Source organism: Drosophila guanche, unplaced genomic scaffold (assembly GCF_900245975.1).
Source record: "Drosophila guanche unplaced genomic scaffold, DGUA_6, whole genome shotgun sequence".
In the NCBI taxonomy this organism is placed as follows: domain Eukaryota; kingdom Metazoa; phylum Arthropoda; class Insecta; order Diptera; family Drosophilidae; genus Drosophila; species Drosophila guanche.
Genome location: NW_022995747.1, coordinates 6,224,144 through 6,251,834, shown reverse-complemented (window position 1 = coordinate 6,251,834; position 27,691 = coordinate 6,224,144). Strand labels below are relative to the sequence as shown.

Genomic DNA, 27,691 nt, shown 5'->3' with positions numbered 1-27,691 from the left:
CCCAACGTTTCGAACCATGCAGAGCTTGCGAGCCACTCAAATGGATACTCTGCGGTTGACTTGGCTGCCACTCATAGTCATTCTCATACCCAATGCTCTGCTCACTTAGCGCACATCCTGGGCCCGGGCAGCCTTCTTGTTGTTTAGTTTAGTTTCGGCGGAAGAGCAAACATTTAACGTAAATTGATTTCCACTCGCCCAACCGATGATGCACTCAAGTGGATCTACAAATACTGCCCATTCCAAGGGAGTGGAACAAAAGGTGAAAAGAATTCTCGTTTACTCAGCGCTTGATTATTCCACACATTCTATCATCAATCTTTAGCAGGAGTGGAGTCCACTCTTCCACTATTCCACTTCTAACTTGTCATTTCCCTAAGCCAGAAGCTTACTTTTACTGTGCTGGTTGTGCTGAAGCGCTCTCCTTAAGCGCCTGAGTAAATTTATCTGCAACTTCCACACACGCACAGTCCATCACATAAATAAACAACTGGAGTTACACTCGTTCTGCTGGCAGGGACAGGAACATAGGCAGGCAGTCAACAGGAATGGGAATAAAATAATAGACACCCAGTCCTCGGATACACATTCAATTTTTCCCTTCAACTCTACTTTTAGCAGGGGGGAGGAGGAGGAGGAGCAGCAGGCATCATCGTAAATGAAAATGTCGTCCAAGCTGCACGCTCGCCCGTTCAGCGTTCATTTGAACAACATTTTATGGGCCAGCAATGCCATGAGTATATCTAAGTGGCAGTCCCAACCACCGGGCCACTCATACTCGTATTGTAAATAATACAGCATAATGCCTCCTGCACCAACAGTCGGCAGTCCGCAGTCCGCAGTCCGCAGTTAGTCGGACAATCCACCAGAGTGTGGCGGCGACGGCCACAACTGGCTGCGATTGCCATGGGACGCACGCGCGTACTCTTCAATTACCGACAACGACGAAGACGAGAATGAGGAGTTGGACTGGGAGAACTAGCCTTTGGGGCTGTCTTCAATCCACTGGGACAGGTTCTACAACTACTTAATTTTTCGTATACCCTGCCCACGGCCTGCTTACTGCATTCAAACTTTTGCCGTTGCCGTTGCCTTTGCCTTTGCCTCTGTCTCGCTGTCTCTCAGGGCATTTTATGCTTTCTTGATTTCTATTTATTCTGCCTGTCGTTGTCGCAGTGGTAGCACCAGCAGCAGCAGCAGCAGCAGCGGCAGTGGCAGTCGTCTTTGCCCGCTCTGTTTGTTTGCTGTTTTCCTGCCCGCTGCCGGCCCTCATAATTTGCGCTTTGTTTTAGCCATTAATCGTAAAGCAAAAAGGGTATATTCTCTTTGTGGATGAGCATGTAACAGGCAGAAAAAGAGAAAGTCAATGCGGGTCTATGTGGAGAATATTCTCTGCAATTAGTGAGTATCCTTTAGTCGCTACCATTTCCATTCCTTGTCTTATATGCAGTTTATTTCGCGTACCCTCAGCAGCAGCTCCGAAGTCCCTCCTGCATCCCTTCCTTTGTTCTTTCGATTGTGTTATGCTTTAGTTCTGCTTGTTGTTTAAATGTGAGTCACGTTTAAAGTTGTTTTCGTCTGCTGTGCACTAGGGGGCCTTAAATGGTATGCCACTCCATGATTATGGTGGCAAAAGAGGACGATTCGCCGTCCCCTCCCATCCTACATAGATTCTAGAGCTCAGCCCCATATATAGCGCTAATTGTGAACATTTTGCGCTTGTTATAAATAAATGCCCACGATTTTGTTGGTTTTGTTATTGTTTTTTGTTCCTACTGTTGCTCTAGGGGTTCAATATGGTGGCATGCCATTATTTTTGGCAGCTTTCTGTCGGCACTATTAAGAACACAGAAAAAACACCACAAAACTGCATCTCAGACTCCAGCGATAATTAAGAGACATTAGCGCATATGGCTTGGCGCCAGTTGTGTTCTTAGACATGGCGTCGACAAAGTTTTTCAAGTTTTTCCCGCAGACAAAAAGCAGATGCGAAGCGAGTAAATCACTCTGATTAGTTTTTTGGGATTAGTTTCAGTAGACAGTTATCCGGTAAGTTAGTTTGAACAAGTATTGGTTTGTGTTTTTCGGGCACATATGAGTATTTCCGTTCGAATGCTGTTATCTGTGACAGAATTTAATCCCAGTTCCAATATTTATATGTGAAAATTACAAATATTCGGGACATGCAGTCGCCACATCCGCATCAAACCGATTTTGGCTTATATTTATATGAATTTTCGTTTCACTTTATTTGATTTTCGGGTTATTTATTGTTTTATTGTGGCCCTTTTGGATTCTTTGGGCATTAAAAATGCATAAATATTGACGGAATCTGGAGGGGCTTTGATTAACATTTAAAACTCTCTCGAATATGTGCTGAAATATGTGCGCATTTATAGAGACATTAACATTTATCAAAGCTTTTCCAGTGGGGATCCACTGCTTAACATAAATTCGCCAATTGCCGAGCAGACTGAGAGGGATGAGCACCATGGCTGGAGCGAACGACCGAACGACTGACCGACCACAGCAGCGATAAATAAAGATTAAAATTTCTGGGGAAATGTTCACAAAAGTGGCCTGGCACTTCATTTCAATTTATGCACACAAGTATTTATATGGCAACGCACACGCATTCGCACACACTCTGAAACACACACTCGCACACTGGGGTCCTTCAGTGATAAATCAAAAATCGCTGCATACTTTTTGGCGTCATAAAGAAATATTCCAAAGGTCCTCCGCCTGGTGTCTGGGGTCCTCTGCGTGCATTTATTTGCATTGTTCCCACACAATAAATGCAATTTCATGTTTCAATTGCGAATAAAAGAGAAAAAGTGGAAGGGAAAGTCAACTCGTGGAGTCTCCCCATTACAGGCAGAACAACAACAACAACAATAGGCGCCATTACTGGTAGCAAGTGAAAAATCAAAATGGCGCCCGAGCTGAAAGTAAAAACATTATGTATACGCCGAGTGGTACCGAGTATTAAAATTCACAGCGTGCCTTCCGATTTTTATGCACGCGCGTACCACCCTACCCTCCCCACCCTACCATTTGCTTCTGGACACTTTCAGTTTTTGCCGTTGTTTGAATTTTTATGGCCATTAAATCAAAGTACAAATAAAAGAAAATAAATAAAAAAATTTGTTACAACCTTAATAGAGGTGTGGCAAAAGGGAGGAGGTGGGGGCCTGCTGCCCTTTTGGTACACAAATGAAATGCTGAAATCTTGTCATAAAAATGCGAGAATTCGTAAAGTGCACTTTATGCGCTACGTTTGTGACCAGCACCCGCACCCACATCCCCGACTCCCCACTCCATGAACGGACCATGGGGCATGCCACGCAGTGGTATCCACCGGGGGGAATATTGCATCAAGAAAATGAATAATCAAGTGGGATTGATGATAAGGGTTAAGAGAGAACAGTGTGTGCGTGAGCATGAAATAACCTGTAGAGAGGTCTTGAGCAACGGATTGAAGGTTCAATATGTATAATGGGATTGGCGTACACGAAGACAAGCTCAAAAATTAAAGGAAGTTCATCCATGTTCCTGAAGCTTATGGGTTGCTTTAAATTATAGTTATTTATTCCAGGTATCCAGCACTGGCAGCTTAATCTGTTTATCTTTCATCTTTTATATAATTCAAAATTTAACATTGCTAATTACATCATTATGCATTTGCCTCTGTGACATGTTACGGCTGTTAATTTTCCCTTTAATTATGCTTTAATATTTAGACCATTACACACATATTACACACACACACACACACACACATATGTACATCCAGTCTCTATCAACCAAATATTTAGCATAATTGTTGGCTAGAAATTCCAGCCGAAGCCCTTGGACAGAGAGTTGCGGAAAATGTGGGGCGGAAAAGCTGGCTCTGGCCGCAGTGGCGACACTTGAAAACCAACCAAAAATAATTTCCTGGTAATACGCATAAAATTGTCGTATATTTACATAATGTGCACATATTTTCCGGGGGAAAATATTTCAGTTGCAGCAGCAGCATGCGCTTGCACACTCGCTCGCTCGCTAGCTCTCTCGCTCTGCTGCATTAATTGGTTTTTCGTTAAAATATTTTCTGGCCAACAAGGGTCGGTCTGCCGTTGGGGTTAGGAGCCCAAGACCAAACCCAAAGCCGAGTCCCTGAGTGGCAGAGGTGTTGAAAACTATGCAATTTTATATGCAAATGCAAATTTAATGAGCTTTAACCCAACGCTGAGGCTGCGACTCTGCCATGTGTGTGTGTGCATTGGGGCATGTACTAGTGCCTGTGAGGGTGTTAATTTTTGCTTTTCAGTTTAACTTTTTTGGTTAATTTTTAATTTTAATTGCAGTCGCTTGTTTAAAGTTTTATCTCATTTATTTTATTTATTTTCTGTTGCTTTTGCCGTATTTTGCATAATTATGCATTGGCCATCGCCCGACTGTCAACATGGCATGTGCCATGGCGTTTTTCCAAACAAACATTTTATTATTTATTTGACAAATACTCGTACATAGGACGCTGGAGGTCAATGCTCCATGTGGTTTTTGGTTTTATTGACAAGGAAGGCAGTGGGATGGGAGTGGAATTCTCCTATTTAATACGCGGTATGCCAAATGATGTTTGGGTATGCGTTGATCACAAACATGACAGCCAGCAAAAAGAGTTGTCTGATCTTTCTGATTCTAAGCTTTTAAGTTACTTAAATTTGTACATTTAAAAAGAGAATTCTATATAGAGTACATAGCCCTTCCGCCTGAGTAATAGGTAGCACTTAGTCTATGCTCTCCACATTTAGCTTTGTTTTTTTTTCAGACGTTTTTGGGGTTGACGTGGCATCAATTAAACTAATTGTGCATTTAAATTGGCAAATTATTGGCTCGTTCTTTAATCATAAATTATTTATTTATGCAATCAATTTGCATAAAGTCAAATAAACCGATGAACACTGTTATTTCTCTGTTGTTGGTTGTCTATGGGTCAATGCCAGTTTCCGGGGCTCACAGGCTCCCAGTGCCAGGCAGCACTTTCAGTGCCATTTCCAAATGCAATTTAAATATTGCATAGGGTTTTGCCTTTGCTTATTCTTGTGGGTGGCATTTGGAGTATAGAGCCCGAAATGCTTTCATTTTAATTTGCGGTTAGGCTGACCTCAGTTGGAGGGGTTGCCAGGGTTATCCGGGATCGGTCGGGGTCACCGGTTACCGGTTTGGCGGCGTCACTGGTCACTGCCAAAACCAATTAAGTGGGCTCTGCAGCTTGGCAAACGGGAGCCACATACGAGTATGGAGTACGGTTCTGGGAGCGCGTCCAATTGAAAACCATTTCAGAACGTTTAAGCGTTTTTTCGGCTTCTGTTTTTTGGGTTTTCTGTTTTTTCATTGCCGCCGCTGCTAACTTTGTGCAAAATTTAATTAAATTCTTTAGCTCTTTGAGCCGCAGGGATGCTGTGATGCTGGGTTGTACTCTTAGTGCATAATTTGTCTGGTAGTGGATTGCAGCAGTTGCATGCAACAAAACGCACAAAAAAAGGCACAAAGATAGATACATTCATGCATACATGTATTGCCAGAGTGTTGCATACAGCTTGGGGCATAGCAGTCACTCGTATGGGTGTGTGTGTGTGTGTGTGTGTGTGCCTGACTGCACCACAGAAGTATATTAATAGTTGCTGCGGCGCCACCACCACCATCACTACAATAAAGCCTTTTCAGCCATTTTTTTAGTGCCACTTTTTGTGGCATTTGTTTTAGACGCCCATAAAAGTGCCGCCAGAAAATATTTAAAAAGTGTTTTTCCTTATGCAACAGCCACGACAAAGTGTTTGTGGCATATACTGGTAGTGTGCTTGCTCCCTTTTCCATGCCCCTACTGTTGACATTTTTGAACGACATAAAAAAAGAGTGCCTGTCACAATGCATTTTCGCATTTTGCATCCGCAAAGAGAGCAAACCGAGGTGGTGCCAGCAGAAGTGGCAATAAAACAATGAAAACCAGAAAAAGGCAAGGGCTTCTGGAGTGCGATACCCTGGAATATGCAACTATCTGATGGCATTTAGGTGCAAAAGTTATCTATTGCAGGAAGTTAGCACTTGCTAGACTTTCATAAAAGTAAACAAGTTTTGCTCTATGAAAGACTGACATCGATTGACCTCAAGGAACCGATTGTTCATCATGTTTTGGATGTTCTCGATGATGATTAAATAATAGTTAACATGCAAAAGCTCCCATATCTGCATGTCAAAATCAAAACATGCCAACATGAAAGGTATATCAAATTCGAAATGTGTGTGTGGCTGACAGTGAGTGATAAAAGTTATGAACTCTTTGGGAAACTCGCTAAAAAAGTGTACAAGCGTTAGAAGCGTTATGTGTGTACGAGTGTGCATCCTGTTGCCATACATTTTCCTCGTGTCATATTCTTTTAGGAGAGCGAGCGCGTTGCACATTTATGAAAAATAATTGCGGTTTCCATTTCTGTCGTTCTTTTTTTCCCATTTCCTGGGCCCTTTGCGACCCTTACAACTACTCGCCGCTAAAACATATTTATTTAATGCAATTTATTTATGTTTTCCCCATTTCTTCCTTGTACAATTAAACAGACAGTCGCAGAAAAATGCAAACATACAAAAAAAAAGAAAACATATCAAATTAAATGAAAGCTCAGAACTGAATTTCGTGTAATATTTAATACGTAATGATATATAAATAATTGGATGCCAAATGCATTTTATGTAACTGCCTCTCGTTTGTTGAATAAATTATAATTTTTAATGAATATTTATAAGCAGAGAGCGCCGTCATAATATTTATTTTCACTTACCTTTCGCCTGTCGCGCCTCTGCTGCTGCTTAATGGAAAGAATAACTAGAATCCTTGAATCCTTTTTTTCCTGCTGCCTTGCTTCTGCAATGTTCCGCTTTCTTCTACTGACGTTGCAGCTTTTTGTACATTTTTAATGTATTTTTAAGTAATTTACTGCAACAAAAAAGCGTGAAAAATATGCAAATTAGTTGATGGTGCCACAAAACAAGAGTCGGGAGGGGAGTGTGCGGGTGTGGGGGTGTGGGGCATAGCTGATTAGCATTTCAAATGAGTGTCGGAGGCCGGGGCGTGGCATAGACGGCCCGGTCCGTGCCATTTCTTCAGCGACTTTTCAACTTTTTAGCCAGACAAGTGCCTGTGTGCACATGAGAGAGTGTGTGTGTGAGTGTGGGTGGTTGGCTGGTTGTGCTGTCATTATGACACTAATTATGTCATACATATGCAAAAGTAGCAAACAACCCATGTCGGTCGGTCTGTCTGGCTGTCTGTCCCGACTGTTTCCCTGCGGTGGGTGCCGCTGCTGCTGGTGCTGGTGGTGCCTCAAGTGGTGTATACATGACACGTGTGTGTAAGCCACTTAAAATTTAACGCATACCTAATGCCTATTCATGAGTCCTGCTCCACCCTTTGCCATGCCTGCACCAAAGGGGCGTGCACGCTTAATTTAATTAAGCTCCGCTGTTACTCGTACTTAGAATTTGCAATGCAAGCCATCACCATCACCATCACAGACATCACCGCAAAACAATTTGCAAGTCAAGTGCGACGACTGACTGTAAGTGTTGCAAATGGAGATGTGCATTTCAGAACAGTGCTGGATAACTGCAGGCCGTGCCAGCATCAATGGCACAAAAGGCACGAGAAGAGGAAAAAACGTTCATCTCTGGCCTGAAAACATCCGACGTGACGCTTGAGATGAGCCAGCGATGGATGGCAGGATGGGAAAACTATGCCCCCCCACTTGTGTCCACATACATATTCAAATGCTAGAAATATAACTTTATTCAATTTTCTGCTACTGTTGAGGATTTCGAAACAATCGAATCAAACAAGAAAACAATTCAGTGGAGAGACAGACAATCTGCTTTTATTGCAAAACTGTTTCTATTTATTCAAGAAAACAATTAAGAACAAAGCCCCACATAGCAAATAAATAACAAATTCAGTTTTGAGGATGCCGCTAGTCTGAAGATCTCTTGGGGGTCAATAGAGGACATGGCAGGACCAGAAGCAGAACCAAGACCCTGGGTTAGGTAAAGTCTTGTAATTTGATTACAAAAATGTAAAAAGGGCAAAATAAACTTTGGCTAAATTTACATATTTGAATATATTTTTCGGGCCTAGTCATAAATAAGCCAAGCATCTTTTTGTATCTGTGTATCTTTTGTATTTGTTTTTGCTTATTTTATATGCATGTCCAGCTCTTTCCTCACTAAATTCATCAGTCTCTCGTCTGAGGGTTCTCTGCCCTGCCTGTATGTCTGACCGTTGTGTGTATTCCCATATTTCTTTGAAAGTCCAAGTCCAAGTCCACTACCGAAAAATGTCTAATTGCTGGTCGGACGCATATGCAAATTGCCAGTTATCTAAACTCTGAACAACTCTTCAGGAATTCGTAATCAAATTGCTGCTTTGTATTTGTCAGTGGCAATGTACTGGGGGCACATGATTGAATGAATAAAACAAATTTGTTATACTATATTCATATTCTGACGTGGATGGATGTGAGGTCTGTTTTTGACATTGATTTCTCTCTGTTAAACAATCTCTTATTGCATGTTAAATAGAGATTATCTTTTGGCATTCGTAATGAAGCAATTTCACCACCTTTTCTCATGCCATTTCTCTGCAGAATCGACTTTGAAGTCTTCATTTTCTAAGCTAGTTATCTGCATGCTGCTCTTCTCTTGAATGTTCAGATACCTTTAGAATGTTTAGGAACTTCTGCCTTTTTCTGTTCCTCTATTAATTTCCAATGGGTATCTGTTCTCTTTCTCTCCATAAAATATCTTTAGATTCTTCACATTGCATAGCTCATGTACTGCAGCCAATCATCTACCCTCCAGGCCTTCATGTTTTCCCCTCCCTTTTCTCTTTGCATATGCTGAGAGTTTCCTCAATTAACCTTCTCTTCGGACAACACTTTTCTGTCCATCTTCCATATGCTGGGTGGCGTATCTCTACAGCTCTAGAATGTTTGTGGAATCATGTGAATGTTCTGGCCGGCCAACTATCTGCAACTTTACCTCTTTCATCTATAGATGGAATATCTTTTGAAACATTTAAGTTCCTTCATATTCAGGCAGTTAATCTGCTATGAGCTGGAAGTACGCCTCTCGCTCTTTCTGCTTTCTGGCTATGTATATGTAAGTTTGTATGTATAGTGTATATGGAAATATCTGCTAATTTGCATAGGCCAAAAACCGCAATCCCTTGTTGCTGTTGTTGCTGTCTTTCTTGCCACATTATGTGTGTTGCCTGCATTCGTATTCAGCCAAGCATGCGGTAACATGCATTCAGCTCAAACAACTCCCTCTCCTTCTCACTGTCAGTCGGTCTGTCGGTCTGTGTGTCTGCCTGTCTGTCAGCTCTGTCTGGTTGCATTTTCATATTGAAAATCACTGAAGTGGCAGACCAGTTACGTCTCCGCCTCTCTCTCACTCTCACACTCTCTCTCCCCTGCCTGTGACTCTCTTTTATGACTTTTGTGTGGCAGTTTTTGTTCTACTCGTATGCTAAAAAAAAAGAGAAGACCCTACCGAGTGAAGCGCATTTTAATTTTAATAGACATGGGGGCCGCCCTGTTGAGCATAATGAGCGCTGCGCTTAGGGCTCCTTTCAATGCATGGCAAGGCAGCTTTCAATGGATGTTAATAAAAGTATGGCAAGCATAATTTTTATTGCCTGCCACAGTGCCACTCACCCCACAACACTCCCATCCTATCGCCATGCAGTACACCAACATTCTATCTTCGCTTTTTGTTTAATAATGAAATGTGCAAATGTGTTTTTCAGATGCATCCTTCATCCTCATTCTCGAGCGGCGGCACACCATAGAGCACTGCATCTGTGTGTGCTTGTATCTTATGGATGCACGCGCCCTGCATTTTTTTTACATAATTACATTGCAGCTCCCCTGCAGGCATCTCATTTGGCTTTTGTTTTGCGTTTTTTTTAAGCTTTTTTCTGTTTAGTTGCTAATTTATTTGTATATGTATTTGGGTCTGTCTCTCCCTCTCTCCCCTCTCTCTCTCTCTCTCTCTGCATGGGTTTTCATTCATGCAACATACAGCTTCTGTTCCACTCCACTGTGCCCCATACTCTGTCTTTATTCCGGCTCCCACTTAGCTTGACTCTACCCCATCTCTATGCTCATTTCTTTTGTATGAGTTATTTCAGCAATTTCTGCTTTTGTTCCACACATTAGAATGTATCTGGCGGATATGTTTGCCAGCAGTCTTTGTTCGCTTTCAAATTGTAATTACTTCAATTGAAAAAAAACCTCTTTTAGTTGGAGTTTTTTTGTATGTGTATCTTTTACACCATTTTACACATGTTTCATGGGCATATGTACATACATAATTTGCGCTTCGGTGCGCCTTGGCCTGGTCGAAAACAAAGCCTTTTAACTGTTGCAACAGCAGCAGATTCATTTCACAGTATGCCCTGCTTTGGTTTCCAGTCGGCACTGTTCGTGCGGCACTTTCTGCGGCTTCTTCTCTACTCTTCTCCACTCTCCACACTTTTCTCATCTCATCTCGTCTTATTCCTCTTCCTCTCTGCTCATTAGAGCCATAGTTCTTTGTGGCTGGTGCTGCCTTTTACCGTTTGTTGCGGCTTCGATTTCCCATTATATTAAAGGTAAAAGAAAACTAGTTCTTGTTCTGCTTTTCCTTTTCTCCAACCCTCCCTCGCCTTTTGGTTTTCTTTTCTAATCAAGTTGCCACACGGCCACTGCCGCTGCCACTGCCACTGCCACTCTGCCACACACACAGCAAGCGCATTGAACAAGAAAAAGTTGATTTATGCATTGTTCCTGGTGCTTCATTCTTCGTGTTGGCGGTTCTAGTGGTTCCAGTGGTTCTAGTGGCTCTTTAGTGGCTCTATGGTGGCTCGGGCTGGCTCTGGCTGCCTCTGTTGGCTGCATCGTGTTAATTACCTTTGTGTGGTGTAGGAAGTCAACTACCCGCCAGGTCTGCCAAGCCCTGACTGCCTGCCTGCCTGCCTGCCTGCCTGCCTTTCAGGAAGTTGAGTCGCACGCATTAACCGCAACAAAGTTCCCTGGTAAGTCGTCGGAAGAATTTCTCAGACTTCGCATAAATCATTTTTTATTAGTATTAACACACGATGAGCCCGAGGCTCGGATTTCGCATCGCCTGCCACCGAAAATACTTTATTCGCTTTGCATGTTCCCGGGCCTTAATTGAAATATATGACTGACCCCAAAAAATGTACATTCCAGTTGGCTTTTGGCCATTTCTCAGTGCCACGGCACGCAAAAGGATCATATTCGTGTGCAAAATACAAGGAAATCAGTGAAACGAGTACGGGTGTATCCATATGTTGAAGTCTCGTATCTCGCAAGTAAATTTCACTTGACCTTTTGACTTATTCATAGCAAAAAAAAATGAAAGCTAAAATGTAAGTCAAGTTCTTTCTTTATTAAACCTTGAAATGATTTTTTGGCCCACTACCACACATAAAAATACCCAAGAATAAAGTAAAAGGAAATTAAGAAAACGTAGGCCGTATGTGGAGATACTCTTGCATAAATATATCCGAGACGTTTTATTCGATTATCTTCCAAAATGAATGCAGTTTTCTATCAAAATTATGTTGTACCAAGTCTTGTTTTATTGTCTGCATGCATATCATTAATTCTTTGATCACAAATGCTTCCTTTTGTCATTTCCCAACTTTTGTGACTTATGCCCTTCATCTTCTTCTTATACCCTTTGGAAGGATACCAAAAGGAATACTTGTAACTTTTGCCTGTCTTCATCTCTGTTCTCTTTTCCATTTTCCATTTTCCATTTGCCATTTTGTTTTTGGCAATCAACAAAAAGTTGAACGCTGACTCTGGCATATAAATATTTGCCTGGCTTGGGGTGGGGGGAGAGAGAGAGAGAGAGAGAGTCCTGACAAGGAAGTTCAGGCGCTGATGACGAAGAAGAGCGTAAGAGAAGTAATGACTTGGCCGCGCACTCATTATATAAGAGAAACAACGGCAAGAACAGTAACAAACAGCAAGAGATGGCCAGCTGACGCGTAAATGTGCAAAAGCTTTAAATTAACGCCAACAAAAAGGTGGCGTTCGAAATGGAGTTGGGGGAATGACAATGGTCCGGGGAAAACTTTTCGTGGGGGTGGAGTGACACTAAGGGACATTGGCGGCTGCTGTTGTGGATTTTGTGTTGTGTCAGCTGTCGTAGTCTGGACTTCATTTTATGCGCTGACAATTTCTCATTATTAAAATTACAGAGCCCACAGCGGAGCAGGACACAGAAAAGCAGGTTAAAAGAGAGAGAGAGAGATGGAGAGATTGAAGTAGTGTGAACTGTGTGTAAATGCGAAAATGATTTCATGCGTCCTCCAGTCTTCATCTTTTCCATTTCTCTTAATGGAATTTCCTTCCTCTTCGATCCTCAGGTGTGCCCTCATTAGCCTCCGCCCCCTGTGTGGTGTCTCTTTTGGATATCAGCCTGGATCTGTCACTCGGTTTGGGTTTGTTGTCCCCTTGCTGTTGCTTCTGCTTTGTTTGTTCTGTTCTGTTCTGTTCTGTTTGTCCATCATTTTGCTGGCATATTTGTGTGCTGGTCATATAAATCAGCGGTCAGTCGGTCCGTCTGTTGGTCGGTCGCATGTCATTAACTAGCGATAAATCTGTCATAAACAATGCAACAGATAAATTGCTGGCCAAATGGAAAGGAAGCGCAAGGGCCTGTCGCTGAGAGTGGAGGCGTGTGGCAGCAGCAGCCCAAACAATGCCGAGAATGCAAATCATCAGAGAAAGAGGGACCGCAGCACTCGTAATCGCATTTGGGGCTGTGTTTGTATGGGCTTAAGCGAGGAAATGTCGCGGAAGCACCAGTTGACGAAACAAAAGGCTCCACTGTTTCCCCTTACCACAGATATCGCTGTTTGATTGTGCTCACCGCACTAGAAGCTTCAACCTAAAAGCGTTGCTCTATAGTTTTAATGCACAATTTGCCATCTTTAATGACTAACAAAAAGTTGAACGCTGACTCTGGCATATAAATATTTGCCTGGCTTGTTGTGGGGAGAGAGAGAGAGAGAGAGAGAGTCCTGACAATTTGCCATTTCCATAAAAAAAAAAAATAATAAATGCCAAAAAAGAGCCACAAAAAAGTGTATGCCTCGAAGCCCTGCACTTAACAAATTACAAAACGCAGTAAAAATTACAAAGCTGCAAAGTATTTGGCAACAGCAAATGCAATTTGGTAACAAAAGGTCTTTTGCACTTGCCACCACCACCGAGAAAAAGTGTGGCAATGAGCACTGGGGGCATGGAATGCACATGTAAATGCCCTTTGGGCCAGTGGCGTAGGCAAAGGAGGGTGCACCAATAAACTTACTTCTCTGTTCATTACAGATGAGGCGAGAGAATGAAAATAGCTGTTACAGTGTGACTTCCCCGTCAAGTTTTGTTCAAGCCTTATAGCGGGGAATATACATTTAAATCTCTTATGTTTATTTGATAGAAATATTTTGTTATTGGAATATCTTAGCTACAACTTTATTCTAGTTGGAAGCCCTATTCAGTTTGCTGCCTTTTCTCTATAAAGAAAACTCACCTAAACCATTTCCATTCTTCAGGTAACCCCCTTTCTTTCTCACATAACCGCCAAGCACCTGGCTTGGAAAGAAGCGAGCGCTACAAATCTGAAGAATGACGTGGGCTTAAATGCTTCAATTACTGGGGAGTTTAGTTTGTGCTGGGGTGCAAAACTTTTGCGGTTTGTGTTTTATTTTGTTTTGCAGGGCGTTCGCCCGACTGCATTGACATGTAAATGACCTTTAATTGATGGGCTCGTGTGGGTTGATTGAGTGCCAGCCGGCAGGAGGTGGCAGCAGACTGCAGTAGGAGGAGCAATGTTCACGGCATTGCTGTGCAAGAGAAAGGTACCCGAAGACGACAAGGAGACCAAGGAGAACTTCCGTACATGGTAATTTGCATTTCAAAATAGCCTCGCCGCCGCAACTTTTGTAACTTTATGTGGTGGCCTTTTGCGCCCAGACAGCCAAAGAGCCAGCCCATTCTCCGTTGTCTAAGGGAATGATTGTCTGTCCGTCTGTCCGTCTGTCTGCCCGTCTGTCTATCTGTCGATCTGGTTGTTAGTCTCTCCGTCTGGGTGTCTGTCAGAATGGACGTCTAGTTGGTAAAATATTTATGTTGCCTCCATTCGAAAAACTTATTTCGGCGAAAAAGCGCAGCGCAACGAAATGAAAATTTATCGCCATGCACATGAAAAACGAGTGCATGAATGCCCAACCTTTACTGCTAAGACGCACTGGGAGAGAGCGACAGAAAAGTTGAGGCAGGAGCAAAAAAAAACACCAACACTTCCTCTGCCACTCGCACTCGTTCTTTCTGGTATGTGTGTGTTAATGGGTTTTCCATGTCGGTGTAGTGCTGCTCTCTCCCTCACTCTCTCCCTGTCTCTGTCACACGCCTGCACTTCCGGCGGAAGTTTGCATGTTCCTATATCATTCACAAGAATCTCAAGCGCGCCAAAATGAGGGCTTAAAAAAAAAAACCATGCTGAAAAGCAAACGCAGTACCTGCCCCGGCCGAAAAGGTTACCTCCATTATTGCCGCTTTTTTGTTTACGATCCCAGAGACGCGCACACATGTGTGTGTGTGTGTGTGTGTGTGTGTGTGAGCTAACGGTAATTGCGGCGTCCGACATCGCTGGAGCTCCACCGCCGTTGCGGCGGCGTCGTTTGCCCTCAAAGTCGATAACATGTCATTTGAGCGTCGCTAATGTCTTCATTTATTTTTAGCATGCCGCCGCGCCTCGATGGGCCACAACCGCTCTTGGCCATGGCTCTGACTGTGGCTCCTGTCCGTCATTGTGGTTCTGGCCCTGTGGCCCTCTGCTCATCGCTTCTGTCCAGCTTTTTGGACGCATACCCAGAGAGCTGTTTGTTTAGATAAAAGTTTGCTTTTGGCTGCTTCTGCTGCTGGCACTCTTCCGCGTGTGTGTGTGTGTTGGCCATAATTGGACACGAGTTTCTGACTTGTTTACACATGCATTTTATAGACGCTTTAACGTGCCAATTTTGTGTGTGGCCTTAACCGATTTCCCAAGTTAATGGCTCCACTCCGCTCCCCGTTTCCCGTTTTCCGTTTGCTATTCGTTCGATTGAGTCGCGACGCTGCGGCTGACCCAGCCTTAATATAACCAATTTTCTCATCAGCTCGCTACAAACGGGACATGATTAGGTAAGGCGCGGGAAATTTGTTAGTTAACAGCCCACATTGGGGTGCACACATGAGCAAACACACACACAAGGCAGCTGCCGCAAGCGTTTCCCTCCCCTCCCCTGTTCACGAGCAATTGTCACGCACGGAGATGCTTCCCTTTTTGGGCCATGCCCGCTGACAGAATGGCTTCAGAATAGTTTTAATGTCTCGGTCATAAGTCCAGGACGAATTGACTGTGGTCTATGGTTGGGGGAGATACTAACTTGGCTAATTTCTGAATCAACGCATGGCCCTCTAATTGATCATTAGATGAGGGGAGATGAAGAGCGAGTCAAGAGCGCCTAAACGAGAGCCAGAAATGATGGAACTGACAGAGAGATCAGAGTTTTACTCGTAAGAGTTGGCCAAGTTCTGCGGAGGTTCAGCATAAAAAGAAACTTTTATTCTCATGCAAATGCTCGCGAGGGCAGAGCCAGAAAAGAAATGAATGCCACACAAAAGATGCGCCCCACAGCAAGTGGCAGTCACTTAACCCTTTTCCACACATATATACGAACAAGAGAGTTTTCATGAGAGCGACACCGCCAAACCCTCACCGCTCTTTGCGCCTCTTAATGTTCTTTCTGCTTCTCTCGGCCCCCACCCCCCGCAGAAGCCACAGTAATGACAGTTCAAAAGGGCAACAAAGTACTAAAAATAGTGGAAATTACCGCAGGATATTCAAATTTCCACATTGCGGAGTTGAAGGTAAGGCCAGAGCATGGCTGTGTGTGTGTGTGTGTGTGTGTGTGGTGGTTGGAGGTGGCATGTGTGTGGGTGTGTGGCATGTGCATGGAGCGCCACATAATAAACCTCAACTCAAAGCAAAACTCCCGCAATGTGGCAATGGAAGAAATGGCGAAAACAAGGAAAAAACGAAAGAAGGCAAGTAGCAAAGTGTTCGGTTCTGGGCAGGATCTGGCTTTGGCCTTTGGCTTGTGGCGTATGCTAGCGCGATAAGAATCGAATCCTTTTTGCATTGCATGTTAACACATGCAAATTGAAATGTCTAAATCATGCCACACACAAACACGTACACCGAGAAAGCAGCAAAATCAGCAGAAGCACCGTGGCAATGAACGCGGCAAAACAAGCGCAAGGAATGCTTGAAGCAAAAGGACATGCAAAAATAACTTAAATTGCAGTTTAATTGCTGTGCCCCCAAAGGCAGCTGGCAGCTAGCAGCAGGCACCAAGGCTGCCCTGCCCTAAAAAAGGTTACTCCGTAGATAACAATCCGAGTCTAATACATTTTGACATGGGCTTAGGCCACATTTAGCGGCTTTGGTGGTCTTAGCCCTGTAAAATGCCGCGCAAATGAAATGAAATACTTGTGGCAAGCACACTAAAACATTGCCCCCGGTGTCTGCCACACTTTTAACCATCTTTCTTTGCCCCCTGCTTGGGCTTTTGGTGCAGGCATATAATTAATTATTGTCGCAACATCATTAATCAGAGGATATGCCAGGGACATTGCTCCCTCTACCACTCGTGAAGGCAGTCTCTGTCTCTGTTGGCTGTTTATTTATCTGTTGACGTTGTTGCCCCACTCTATCTCTCTCTCTCTCTGCCTGTGTGTTTGTGTAAGTGTCTGTGGCAGATTATGGTCACACTGCGAGTAAACCTCAAACAAGCACTTAAGCGCCATAGAGCGCGGCAGCCCCATGCCCCCATTTCCCTCCCATTCATTCTCCCACATCGAGTTAACCAACTGACGAATGACTGTCGTTCCGTGTGCTGCGTGCGTCGTGTGTGTTTACTGTGGCATGTGGCAGGCACTCCTCTGCTGCTCTCACTGATAAAAAATGATGTTCTTAATAGCCACGCAAAACAATTCGAGTGTCAAATGCAAGGATATACGATATTATATGATGGGATTCCAAAAATGAGGATTAGCAAAAGTTAAACGTGGGCTGTGTCTCTCTCTCTCTCTCTTTATCGCCTGTGTGGCTGTTAATTAAAATTATTATTGAAAATTGGTAAATGGTAAATGGAATGCGTGCTGGCCATCGGGTCATTATGAAAATTAATTGGCTTAAAGCCAATTGAAAGCATTTTTGATAATAAACGAAATGAAATATGCAGCATAGCAAGTGTTTGTCGCACATTATCATTATCATTATTGTTCTGATCATTATTAATATTATTATCATTATTATTATAATTATTGTCATCATTTATTGCTGGCAGGAGGTGGCGGGACACTCCATTAATATAACGATAATTGTCCTGCAATGTTCTGCTGTCTGTCTGTCTGTCTGTTGTTGCTGTTTAACAAAGCCACCAGGCAGCAGCCTCTTATCTCTGTCTCTGGTTGCAGCAACAGCCACTGCTTGTTTCTATGCCGCTTTTGATGGTTCTTTTTAATGCATATCAGTCCCTGGCTTGGTCTCTCTTTGTTCCGTTTCCATGGTTATTCCTTTGGCTCTATCCCATGTCTTTTTTGGGCATCTTTTTGCCTGATTGCATGTGCCATCTCTTTCAATGACGTTGTATCGCTCTGACGCTCTCCTGTGCCTTTTTAACTTTTCACTTTGGGGGCATTAAGTATTTAATTGCTTGCTGCATTTATCAATCATTTTACACAAAGGATATGGAAATGCCGTTGCGGGCATGGGCGATTAATTAACAAGAATGTTGCAGCGCATAGAGACTGCAAAGGGAGGCATAAAGGGAGTTCAATGTGTGGCATAAAAATTAATGAAATGTTGTGTTTATATAAATGGTTAAATATTTATTGTTTTCTCCCCGCCTGCAGCCACAGTGGACACCATGTCACATGACACATGTCAGCACCTGTTCACCTGTTTACCTGTGTACGCCCCACCTGTACGACAGGGGTTGGGGGTTCTAGGGGGCGTAGCGGTAATTGTTTCTCAACAGTCTGTCCAGACGAATGGGCGTGACAACGGAGACAGGAGGAAATGGGAAAGAAAGCAGCCAGAAAGTGAGAGGAGAGAGAAGGAGTTGGAGGGAGTAAATCAATTTTTCTGTTGACCAAAGACCAGGGCATAAATATTTCATAAAAATCAAAAATAACGTAACCCCAGAGAGACCTGTTAGTCCTGCTAGTCCTTGCCACACACCGCAAAGGGAATGAAAGACAAACAACAATCTGCAGGAGAGAGAGTGAGAAAGTTCTGGAATGAAAGGGAATAAGTGGAAGAGGTCCTCTTCGAATCGAATGCACCAGCAGGGTGAAAAGTTATTATTATTAAAAAAAGAGGGCGAAAGAAGAGGAAGGATAAATGAAGGAAAAGCTGAAGGATGGGTTGCTGCATGGGTTACTGGATGGGTGGGTGGCTGTCAGAGCAATTGAAAATCAGCGCAAAGTCAAACGAAATAAAAATCCATAAAATCAGATTTCCAATATCGACAAACAGATAGCCTGGATGGACGCCTCATCTTTCGTTCCTTCGCCCGTGCTCCTTGCCCCATGCCACAGTTGCCAGAGGACGCACGCACTCCACTGCAGGCAGGTCCAGGAAGGTCCTCCGGTAGCTTCCTTTCGCATTTTGAATTGCATTGCATTTCATTTCAAGTTGTTTATCGATAAAAACGCACCAGCAACGAAGGACGAGCATGAGCACGAGAACGAGAACGAGAAGGACAACGACAACGAAGCCTCCCGTTCTTCTTTTCGCGTTGGCAATCGGAATATGGACCGTAAATCATTGAATATTGCTTCAGTTGGCAGCAGGACCTCCTCTGCCTTACTCCTTTCCTGCAGTAATTTATGGGCATGTGGGCGAAAAAGAGAAGACCACACCCAAGCCCCGACCCACAGCCCTGGCATAAGTGTAATAATAATAATGGCTTAATGATTATGTTTGTCATAAGCGTAGCGCTTTGGCCCAGGATTACGTTTTATGAAGTGCCGCAGGTCCGGCAGGATCTACGCCCAAGGACGAAGGATTTGTCAACACCCCTTTTTCAATTTCAAAGGATTTTCGGGGTGGCGCTGTGTGCCTGCTTGGGTTTCATAAAAAGTATATTTATTTTCTAGGATCATTTGCGCCAAAGAGAAAAAGTTCAAAAGTTGTGCGTATTCGTCCTTTGAGGCTCTCTATGCGCCCGATGTTTATCCTGTTTTTATTTGCGTGCGGAAATGAACACATGAAGGCCTACAAATAGCAAACATAGAAACGCAATTACGCCCACATCCTGCAGGCCCTAGCCAGGGCTAACGAGCGGGAAGGAAAAGGAAAGCCTAGCGCAGGCCGTGTGTGGGGCCCATAAGTTTGGTTTTATTTCCACTTTCTCTCTTTTCGCTCTTAACGCATTCCACGTATCGACAAATCATTGGCCAAGCGTGCGAGAGAGAGAGAGGAGAAAACCCTATAAAAGAAATGTCATAATACATATTACAAATATAATAAACTGCCGTAGGGCATGGGGGCCCATACACATGGCTCATGGAGTGGAGTAAACAATTGTTATGCTCGTGAAACCTCCTCGTGGAATCCTCGTCGTGACGGCTTAGCAACGCAACTGACAATCACAACAGCTTTTGACGAGTGGAGTGTTGCCAGTGCCACAGCCACAGCCACAGTCATCGAGAGTGCCACACACGGGGGCGGCTAAAGCGATGCTTAAGCAGAAAAAAAATAATAACAGAAATGATGAGGCAACGCGGCGGTGTATGTGTAATATGTTATCATCGCCACCGCCAGGCAGCCAGATTCAGGATAATAATTTCAGCCGCCTGTCGTCTGTTTAATATATTTCGCGCCTAATGAAAAATACAGCAAAAATCAGAGTGTGGAACGCAGGGGTCTCTGAGGGTAAGCAGGGGTCTCACGGCACCAGAGAGAAGTGGCAGCAGAAGGACCTCGTTTACTTATGATGGTTCTATGAACTGCTAAAATGCTGTCGAGGGCGAGGACGAGGCCTGTATGTATCATTTGTCACGACTCCCCACAGGACTCGCACTCCCGATCCCACTCCCACTCCCACACACTGAAACGCACCCATATGATTATGTGACATTTAAGACTACGTTTTTTTTTTCTCTTCTGTGTGTGCCTGTGCCTGTGTCTGTGTGCTTGTGTTGGTTAATGCGTTGCCAGGACTTCCTTCTGTGGATCCTTCGGGAGTGGTGCTGATGGCAGATAAGCTTTTGATGAGCTTTAATATGAAATTTGTGAGAAAGAGAAGGCAGCGGCACAGCCGTCTAAGCGGCTTAGAATCAGTCATTTGTGGGATCTGTGCAATTAGCGAACAATCTGCTTAAAATAAGAACCTACGAATCCATCGAGTGACCCATGAATGAAATTCATACATAAATAACGAATGAAACATTCAGTTTTTTCCACGCAGATGTGCTGCCCCGAGTTGGCGGTTTATTTTCTGTGGCAAATGCATTTTCCGCGGCTTTGCCACCCACAACTTTGTTGTGGCAACCGGTTGAAGGGGTGCTGCAGGGACACGGTGGTGGTTTACGCGGCACAAAAGTTATGCGTAAATAAAGCATATAAAATGCACATGTGGGTGTGTGTGGCACATACAACAAAACAGGAAAACAGTGAAAAAAGTTTTCATCAAAAAATGTGAAAACATAAAGCCCCCGAAAAGAGAAGAGCCGGCGATGATATAAATATTTCCCAAAAACTTTGACACGCAGCCATGAATAAAATTTATTTGTTTTTAATACGCATCCAGGGACACACACAGCGGAAAAGAAGGGGAAAGCAGAGTATGATGGACGTATAGGGGACATATGGAGGTAGTATCATCAGGGCGGAGTCACAGAAAGGCAGGAAGTCAGAATGACAGAAAGGGAGATCAGGGAGATCTAAATGGAACAGCATCCAGCAGCTCTTTATTTCCGTCTCATATTCGAATTATTAAACTTAGAAACTAAGGAAAACTAAGCAAAATTGCTTGCATTCATCAAGAGCAATGCGAAATTTCAATCAAATATTTTAATTGTCTGTTACAAGAATTTTAGGGAAAATAAACAAAAATAAATAAATATGAAAATGCCAAAGTTAAAACATCTTCAACATCCTTAAATGACAAATTAAATTACATTTTAGAGAAATAAAATCAAAGGGCAGTGAGCTTATAGATATTTAAAGGCAGGAAAAATGAAAGGAATAAAAATAAAGCGCAGAAATCAAATTGTATAAATGCTACCAAAGTAATCAAGTAACTGATTTAAGGATTGTAACTGCATTAAGACTTTTAGGAAATGCTTTACAGTGTGCAGAAGGTAGTGAACAAATCTTTTAGAAGTTCTACAAAGCGGTTTGAGTTAGGTGTATGTATAATATTTCAAACCACAAAATAGCAAATTATAATTCTTGTTCTATTAGTTTTCAATTTTAGCAGTATATTTCATATACTAATTGAGTTAAGCAGCTTTTTGTTGGAACATTTAGAATTTCCATTTCCAATTTGCACTTCGGCTGAAATTTACGGGTATTCATTTCATTGAATTGTATGGCGGCTAAGTTGTATTGACATTTTAATTGAAAATTCTGTTTGATATTCAAATTACAGTAACAATCTAGTGGCAATTCCTTCAGAAATATCCAACACATGTTTATGTCTGTAGCTGTGTGTTTGTTTGTGTGTGTTTTCGAAAGATTGAAGCTTGAAAAACTGAGAGGAAAATGTGTAATGTAATAAAGCAGAATTAATAATTGAAAATATAAATTGCCAGAAGAGGAACCATGAGATATTTTAACCTCAAGCAATTTAAATATTAAATGGAAACCCACACACATGCAGTGTTCCCTTTCTCTCTCTCTCTCTTTCCCTGTCTAACATTTCTACCCCTCTTTGTGGGTTGGGCGAAACCTTAAGCTCAACTTTCGTCTGCCTGTCGGCTGCTGTCGATGTTTGTGTTGGTTGGTATCCCATGTCCTTTCCTTTCTTTCCTTTCCCATCTGGCCATATTCCTATACCCTGCCCCATCCTCACTATAACCCTCCTCATCCGCATAAATCCTCCTTCCGCCTTCCGCCTTCCGCCTTGCCCTCTCTATCGCTTCTCATGTTGCCTTCTGTGCGCACGTCAAGTCAAATAAATTTAATAACGCATACGGCATACGGCATACAGCGTACGGTATGCGGCATACGGGAAAAACAAACATCGCACCGAACGTTGGGTCTTGGTCCTTAATACGCATACGGCATGTGGATGTTGCCATTGCCACTGTCAGGACTTCCTACCCCTGGATGTCTGCCCCAAGACGCGCATCAGCGAACCGCAGCACACGCAGTGGCAGTGGCGGCGTCTGATAACAATGCAAATTAACACACGGCGTATGGGCAATGTTTTGTTTGCCTTGCTTTTCACCATTTTAACATTTTTACCGCACCTTTTGGGTTCTGCCAACTCCGCCCCAACCCAAAGACTCTTTACACTTTAAAGTACTCTGGCAAATTGCTCATAAATACAAACACCAGACACACACATACCCTGTATTGCCTGTGTTGATGTCTGGTGTCTGCTGTGCATCGATTTTTACAGTCACATTTTGTTTTGTGTGTGTGCGCTCCTCTCTATGAGCCTCTCACATGCCACATGCAACCCACATTTAGGACTCCAGCTCCAACGATGCGTAAATTATGCTCCCAAGAAGCAGAAAAATCAATCTGTGGGGGGAAGCTATCAGCCAAGCCATTAGCTTTCGATAAACTTCCCATCGGAGAATGATTTTATTTGGCACAAATCGATTGTTTAAATGGTTAAAGTTTCAACTATAAATACTGGCCGCAAAATGGAAAGACAGAAGATATCTTTTGGCACCAGAAGAAGCGGACAGATAAAGCAAACTTAGAAGAAGAGGAAATGGCTTTAAATCCCAATTGGCTTCAAGGAAAAGCAATGCCCGGGAGTCCTTCTTTCTGTCGTTAATGCCTCATCGATTATCAATTAAGTGAAACATCTGTTAAAAGGAAATCAATTGAGGCAAAAACTTCATCTAAAGAACTAGAAAGCGAAAAAGTTAAAGCTTGAACGGGAAAAACCCGAAGAGCCTCAAGCACATGAGTACATGAGAGTACTTGTAGCGGCACTCTTGCTCCACACTCTGCCCGAGTCCCGCTTATTAACTCCCAGCAGGAGTAAGAGTAGGAGGCACCACTCGATGGGGCATACATTGGTTGCTGCGGCTCCTGCTGCTGCTGCGGCTTGCCAGATCATTAATTTTTGGAGAGTGTCAAAAGAGTGAGAGAGAGATGCGCGCATTGTATTACATCAAAGGGGAATATGGCAAGGCGGAATATCAGAGCTACTGGCTCCTACACCTCCTCCTCCTACGGCTGCTGCCACACCACAAGAGCCTACCACCTATTGGTTGCCCCAACTGCCGCCTGCTGTGTGTATGTGTGCTGTGTGCTGTGTGCTGTGTGCATTGGAAAGCCATCAATTACAAGGCCCCCGAAAGTCAATTCAATGTAATCCAGCCAGATGGCGGCGCATCTTAATCGTCGCATCAGTTCATAAAGCTGCTGCCCTGTCCCTCATGCCTCCGATGCCTGCCATACATACATGCTCCATGCCTCCTCATCGTGTTTCTCAATTGCTAAATCATGGAAGCGTACACTGAGGAACGGTACTGGCACTGGCAACCAATGGATTGCTTAGTTATGCATGCGCATGTGTGTCATCATGAATATGCGAATGAGACGACGACTACGACGCCAAAAGCTGATACCAAGAGTTGCCAATCCACTGAATAGTGGAAGCCAAATGCTGAAACTGAATGCTGAAACTGAAGCTGAAGCTGAACATGATGTTATGTTATAGTTGAAGATGCAGTTGTATCTGTAGCTGTTTAGCCTCCTTCTTTGTAAAGCTTCCTCATGTAGCTTTGCCCTGTGACTCTTCTCTGGCTCTGCCTTACTCGTATCTGCATCTCAAACTGCTGGTTGTAGTGTGTTTCAGGTAGGTTGGGGGTCGGGTACGGGCTGGATATTGTGGCACAATTGTCTATGCAATTTGGTGCACAACAAGCGCGCAAACAATTGTGGGAAAGGTTACTCAAAAGTCATGCCGCCGCCTGGGAAAATTGTAACAAAAAACGAGCCCAAAAGCCAAAAGCGCCACGCTTTCACAGATGGAAGCTACAAATTTATTAGCACGCTGACAGTCATGACACACACACTCACACACCCATATGTGTGTGTATCCTTTCACTTGTGGGAACCGTACAGAGTTGACCCCCGGGTGATGACTGGCTGGTGGCCTGTTGCCTTTCGCCAGCGACATAATCAATAATTAAGCTCACCTTCTGGACTGATCAAGATAGAAAGATGGAAAGATACTCCTGTCATGTGCGCAGAATGGGGGTAACTTCATGGCTTTCTATTAGCCACGACGTGTCGTTGGGACTGTATGAGGCTGCTTCATGCCACCATAAATATCAACCATGTCAAATGGGTTTTTTTATGCGCAAGCGAGCGCTCTACACTCCACGCAGATGCAGATGCAGATAGCGAAACATAGATACCCACACACACACAGAGACAGAGACAGAGACAGGGGATATAGAGATCTGTAAGCGAGTGCCATATGTGGTGCAAATATTTCATTCATGATGCTTGTAAATCTTCTTTTGATTGCACTTAATACTTGTCGCACACACAGACACACAGCCATACATTCGTGTGTGTTACCTCAGGAGTGAGGCATGCCACCACATCCAGGCACTGCCAACATTCAGCAGAGGAAAACCCCCTTTTGCAACGAGTACGAATGGAAAGAATATCATAATAATCCAACATGTTTTTGCATTCAAATTGAGAATATCTTCTATGTATATTCTACCACATGAATGGAGGTATGCACACACAGATACATTTACAACACATTGTACGTGTGTGTGCATATTTTCTATCTCTTCTGGGAAATCTCATTTCATTTGCCGTGCAAACAAAAATACAAACTCACACATGAATGGGGACATGCTGCGATGACTGTCGGCTCGGCCTTTCAGTTCTGTCTTTCAGTTAAAAATCATGTTTTCCGAATGCTAAAGATTTCGGTTAGCCTCGCAAAAGGATACCCCCCAGGTGAATGAGAGACACCTTTTACCGCAATTTATCGTTTTGGTGAATCTTAAATCAACTCTCGTCCCTGCTCTGCCTCCTTTTGATTCTCCTTCAAAACGTACGAGTAGGAGTGCCACATGTGCACGTGTGGCATGGCAATCCGATGGCATTATCCTTGGGATCCTTGTGGCGTGTTGTAAAACAAGAATTATGCCAGGCAAACGCGACAAAAAGTCCTTGCAAAGGTGCTCGAAATCTGCTCTCTATATAGATTTTTATCGAGGATTGTACTATATTTGCATTGGACGCCCAGACAAAGAGGTGGATACAGAGGTGCACGAGGAGGCATGGTTAAACAAAGACAAAGAACAGCCATGAGGAATGCTTATAGGTAGGCAAAAGAGGAGGCATGTGGCATGTGGGATATGAGAAGACAAAAGCAAACGGCATACTGCATGGAAATTGGATGACAATAGCCGAGCCATGGCCACAGCACACGGCGGGGTTGCAAGGTCACTCCTCGATTATTATCTTTTTCATGGCTTTGCTCCGCAAAACTTATGCTTTAAGGGTCGTTTTTTCAGTCTCTCAGAGGCCAATAAAAGCAACTTCTCGCCTTCTGTCAGCTGCCAACACCGTCAACTTCTCAGCTTTTCCAGCTGTCTTCGTCCTTCCATAAAAAGAAAAGCCAGAGATTTCCCATTCCCATTCCCTTTTATTCCCATCCTTCAGTGGAATATTCAAAGTGTCCTGTTAACAGTGTTTGAGATGGAGAAACTTTTCAAATCTACAAATTGGTTTCGCCTCTAAACCGCAAAACGGAAAAATTCTCGAGCCTTTTTGACTTTCGCTGACAAATCTCCTCCGCAGCCGCAGCCGCTGCCCTCACACACGCACAACCCCTCCTCTGCCTCTAAATTCTTGAGCAAAGGAAGAGCAAATTTCACGCCAGTAAAAAAAGGAAAAGTCAAGCAAAGGGAAAGCTATAGAAGGGAGAGATGTTAAAGCAAAATCAAGCATAACACACAGTCAAAATGGGGGGCTAACAATGCTAATACCCCAAGAAAATCCCTGCGCAAAGCAGAGCGAAAAACTTTCACAGTCTCCAGTAGCAGTCAGTGTCCATACCCTCCACAGTTTTCCTTTCGATGCGCGTCGCGACCCTTTGCAACTTTTCCAGCAAAAACTTTATGCATTTCCCTGTCTGATGATGAAAATAAGAATCAAGCGAAAGAAAGGCGAAAAGAAAGCGAGAGGAGGATGACGAAAAAAACAAACGTAATTTCTGAATATTCTTGATTTTAGAAAAGAAAAGGAATAAAAAGAAAACCCAAGAAACGTTTGAGCAGCCGCGCGGGGACACATGTCCTGCCCTAAGGCGAATGGCAGAGTTCTGGTGCTGGGAGTCCAGGGAAATGGCGATGGAGGATGGGCGATGTGCGATGGATGGAGACGATAACTTTTTGATGTTTTATGGCTGTCAAGTCCTGTGTGTCCTGTCGCCATGTCAAAAATGTTTATTATAAATTCCTTTGGTTGTGGCTGCGTTCCGTGGCGTTTCGGCTTTTCGGGTGGGTGAGACAGCAACAACAACAACAGCAACGTCATTGATTTGCATAAAAACGTTAACAAATATTTTCCAGACGAAACCCCAAGGAACCCAAAGAACATGGATACAAAAAATAAGAAAACAAAGGGAACAAGACATGAAATTCAATATGGTTTTGTCTTCCTACTTCCTATTTTGTACACTTTTTAAAACATTTACAAGTTTACGAGTCTTAGATTTCCCTTTCATTTTAAGATGAAAACAAACTTAATCATTGATTCAATGTATCCTTTCACCGCTCCAGAGGATATTCCCTCATACTCGTACATCAAAACACTGTGGCAGAGCCTTTGGGCCACACAAACACAAAGGCAAACACAAGTTCCTGCCTCATGCCCCATACCCTCCCGTTGTCCGTCCTGCCACACTTTTATTGTTGTGGCGGAGGGGAGCCGCCTGTCGCTTGGTAAATATTAAAAATACATGTAAAATTCAATTTCTTTTTGTGTACCCGTACATATATTTATGGGGGATACTGTATGCTGTACTCCTCTGCTGTGTGTGTGTGTGCTTATGTTTGTTGACTCGCGGCTGCTTGGCGCAAATAAAATCTACATGAAAAGATGGAAAAAGGAGGCTCTGGAGTCCTTGCCTCATGGAAATCTCCCTCTCCCCCTCGTTGACACGTTTGCTGGGAGGGTTGGTTCGGGGTGTTGGCCCACAATCTGCTCGTCTTTTTATCCCCAGTCCCTGCCTTTGGCCTGCTCCTCTTTGTCCCCTCCTCACTGGCTTTGCCTCTCAATATAAATAAATAAAATTCTTTGC

At 43.5% G+C, this 27,691-nt stretch overlaps 1 protein-coding gene across 1 annotated transcript in view; it reads right to left on the bottom strand.

The window, feature by feature from the left end:
- LOC117582792 (protein toll) overlaps window positions 1-27,691 on the bottom strand; it is a 47,872-nt gene that overhangs the window by 10,653 nt on the left and 9,528 nt on the right. Inside the window, exon 2 of the mRNA XM_034270800.1 lies at window positions 6,825-6,979. The gene's annotated coding sequence lies outside the window, so the exon portion shown is untranslated. The remainder of the gene's footprint in view (window positions 1-6,824; window positions 6,980-27,691) is intronic.